The following is a 4,340-nucleotide window of genomic DNA, read 5'->3' as shown; positions in this document are numbered from 1 at the left end:
AGGAAATTAACTGATGTAATAGGAAAAACAGCTGTGAACTTCGGAGAAGAGGTTTTGGAAAGAGATTATGCCTGTGGCACTTGAATAGCTCAAAACCAAAATTAGCTGATAATGTGAGGATAAAGGCAGGCAGTGGAAATGGGCTTTGGCAGAATTAGTAAAAACACAGGAAAAAATATCTTTTGTGCCTCTGATGTTTGGATGAGGGAAGGAAAAGCAAATAAAGAGAGGAACCTAAACTTCTAGTAGTTGCATTATAATGAACACAGTGTAGAAGAGAAACAGTATTTATTTATTACATACACTTGGTAATTTTAGTTGGGGGTGAAAAGAGGCTATAGAGTTGGAAGGGATCCTGTAATCACTTGGGTCCACCAAATATTCTGTGAAACATTAGAAGAGGACTTATTTATGCAGGCTTTAAGGGCTCAGGTTTGTATACCAATTCTGGAAACAATTTTTGAAAAACTGGTGACCTGAGTTTTGACTGGCACATGAATTTCCTTGCATAGATATTAGACGTTTAAGTTTGACGGAGTTGAAGCTACAGGAAATGATGCTGCTTTTTGGGTAACAATTGTACTAGTAGAATTTCATTCCGCTAAGAAACTTGTTTTGCATACTCTTTATGGGTGCCTCACAGAAATAGCCCAACAATAATGGCAGTTCATGTGATAGCTGCTTCCCTCCCACCCCCAGTTTATTAAACAAACAATCCATTTCCTTAACTTTCTTAGTCTCCATAGTTAAAGTAAGAAAACTAGAATACATGGACCTAAATAAAAGTATGTAGTTTTTAAATAGATCCTTAAAGCCTATTATTTTTAGGGGTCTGACTCTGAACTTAGAATGTTCAGCAGCACTATAATAAATTGCAGGAAGACAAAAGACTGTATTCTTAAGAAGGATCTTCTTTTCCTGAGAAGACAATAGTAAAATTATCCATAAATCACTAATTTAGTCATTAGAACTCTTGTTTGGTAAAATAATTGTCAGTTGTCCAAACAGTGGTTTGTACAGAAAAAGTAAATGTGATACAAAACTGGCAGTTCGTAGTAATGAAGATACTACCTACCGTCTTACAGAAGAAAGGCTCTAAAGTTTAAAAAAGCTGTACCTGAGAACCAGTTGGCAGATTTTTTTTTTCCTTTTTTTTTCCCCCCCCCTGAGGTGGAATACCTTTACTGCTGAGCAATATGTACAACACATTAAGATATAAAAAGTGTTTTATTTCTGGTGGACAGAGGTGAAGGAAACAAGTAAAAAATAAATGCATATAGTTTTGTAAACGTGCTGTGGGATACTTGATGATGGATGGACAGCTGAGATCTTGGCTTTAGGCCATCTCTGAAACAGACTGTCCCTTGAAACTATGGTGTTGCGTTAACCTATCGCTTGTCCACCAACACTATCTTCCATTTGAGGTGGCTGCAACTGAAATTGTTCAAGTTCATTTTACAGTTTGATTGACTTTCAGGTAGTGTGGCGCAACTGTCTTAATGCTTTAGAAAATGATAAGGTTGGTAGTGCTGTTTGGTGGTTTTGATAAGTGCTCTACTTTCTCTCTTCATTTGGGAAAGTCCACTTTGAGACTTAACATGAAATTAATAGTGTTGAATACAGTAGAAACATTCAGATAAAGGTCATTCTACATCATTGTAAGCTTTTAAAATATTGCAAAGGGACTTTGGTTCTTACAGTAGTATGTATTTCAGAATCTTGGAGACTGATGAACTTCACCTTTTTGCATAATAATGATACAGTACACAGGAATACTTAAAGCGTTGCACATGCTGCCTTCCAAATGTGCTTCAGCTTCTGACTTGCAAATGTCATGTATAAAGAACATAATTTTCAAGCTGCAAAAATCTTGACTGAGTCTACAGAGACTACAAAACTGGGTGTCAACTACAGCGATCCCTCCCATAATTTGGATGCTTCTTGGGTGACCAGGCGTGCATGAGTTAGTGGTGTTCAGTTTGTGAACTCAGTGTCTTCATGGGGATACTTCCTCAGTGTCTTCAAAAGTTAACGAAGAAAAAGGGCCTATTGTCAATAAGCTCAATTTTCAAAAGATTACAAGCCCATGGACTGAAAAAGGTTCAAAAGTCATTTCATGTACTGTTGTCCAGCTAAAAGCCCTTTCCATGTTTGAAAAACCTTAGTGTAGTTGAGGTTGTCAGGAATCTTGGTGGCTGCTGGGGTTGACTGTTTTGTATAGATGCACCTTAATTATAACTTTGGGGAAAAAAGGCAAAATACTTTGCTAATGATTTTAGCTATACTTGTAATCCAGAGAAGACAGAGAAGTTTAAATTTCCTTTTAAAAGCCTATCAGCATCTCTGTTAGTCCTTGGGTATTTTTATTTGGCCACGGGTGACCCTCCTGAAATTAACAAGCACTGTTTTGTAAATTCCAGGATTTATTACTCTGCAAATCTTGTCCTTAGATAAAAGAGGATTGGCTTAATATCTTGTTTGCTTCATCCCTTTCAAGTCTGAACATTATAACCAAGAAATCTGTCCAAAATGAGATAAATCTGTAAATATTTTATAAATGTGGTTGAGATGTACTCCTAGGAGTACAGTTTTGAAATAAAAGAAAACCTTTTGTGACTGCAATTTGATGCCAGTGCTGTCAGTGTGAGTGAAGAAGGAATCGCCTCATTTCCTATGATGTAGACAGCAGTGGCAAGAGAGAAAAAGTGGCAACACTGTTACACCTGTGACTCAAATTTCCAAATACAACTTGAAATGCACTTGCTAACTGCAATTGTTAGAACAATGAAAGAGTTGAATTGTCTCTTCAGTTTCTAATAAGTTCTTCTCCCACCTCTTACAATTTAGAATTTAGGTTACTGATGACCCATCTTTATAGAGACAACCATTATTTTTCTCTTCTGCTTTTTTTTTTTCTTTTTTAACCACTGTTGGTATGGCATCTGTAGGAGGCACAAGTGCCCTGATTTCAACATAATTACGACTCTGTATGTGTGAAAACTTTCTGCAACCAGTCTTGCGCTGGGATAGCTCCGGACTCTTGTTGTGTCACTGGGGCACAGTTGGGTGATCTCCAAAATAAAACTGTTGATCGTGTTGTATTTGGGTCATGGAATGAATTCTCTTCCAAGTGGATATACTGATATGCCTAGAGCTGTTGCCTTAGACTAGCGCAAGAACCCTTACTCCTAGCGTTGTTTAAAACATATACTCTGTGGGATGTTAGCATGCTAACTGCCTGCGTTACTGTTGTAGAAGTCTGGTCACTTCTGCACTCCTTTCCCATTTAGCATTCTTATGTGAAATCTGAAACAAAAAAAGAACAAGAATCTAAATCTAGCAGTGGTATTGTGCTGAGTCACTTAGTTTGGGGTGGAAATTAAATTTTGCTGTTCCTATCTCTTTAATGGCTTCCCCTTTCAATCTTTTAAAAATAAAAAACTGGACTGGGACTAAAAGTCCACAGTCAGTTCTAGAGTGTCAGTTCAGAAAACTTCATTTATGTTCCTTCCCCCATTTTTAGTTTGAAAGACTAAAACAAGTGCAATTTGTGGCATGAAGTGTGATACGCTTATTTTCAGGGAACTTTGAGTTTTGTTATCTAGTCTGGGTTAAGCATACTGTGTGCTATTTAACTGCTGACTTTGTTGCTAGGAGAGAATAGCAACTGCTTTACATTTCACTGGTTTCATGTAATGGAGTGCGACATCAACAGAAGAGACAGGCAAGGTTTAATAATTCATGAAGAGAAGATCATAGGAGTCAGGATTCTAAGCCCCTGTGGATCTTGCTTTGCTCTTTCCTTCGGTAGAGCAATTTCTAGAAATGAAAAGACTGGGTATTTGGAGTGTGTAGTTGAGAGGACATTAAGTAGAAAGCTGGTGTTCTGCTTATGGAATAAATGTCTCTTTTCCTTAGCAGAAACCTAAGTTTCATTAAATTCACCTGAATAAACATGATTTTGGAAGCATAGCATTCTGCAGTTGTATTGGTGGTTAAGAGCTGAAAAGCCCTTACTCAAACTATGTCGTGAATTTGTACCTTCCCTGCTAATGTCAGGATCACTGAGAGCCACCAGCTGTGAACTCTCAAAGGCGTGTGCCTGGCAGGAGATTCCTTGTCTCCCTTCTGTTACAAATATTGTAATAAAAACCCAGTTTAAAACCCCCTGTTTGGCTACACACTTAAAGATAAGTTTTTGTGCATGTTCTTACGGTTGTCTTCCTCCCTGCCACCCTCCAAGCATCCATGATGGCTTTAATGGTTAATGGCCTGTGTGGATTTCTGGCTTCTCTTGGCCTGCCTTCCAGGAAAAGAATACTCCTTTCAGTTTAGGTATG

This window comes from Pygoscelis adeliae, unplaced genomic scaffold (assembly GCF_000699105.1).
Source record: "Pygoscelis adeliae isolate BGI_AS28 unplaced genomic scaffold, ASM69910v1 Scaffold618, whole genome shotgun sequence".
Classification (NCBI taxonomy): Eukaryota; Metazoa; Chordata; class Aves; order Sphenisciformes; family Spheniscidae; genus Pygoscelis; species Pygoscelis adeliae.
The sequence above is the reverse complement of the archived record's forward strand: the minus strand, read 5'-3'. Positions refer to the sequence as shown.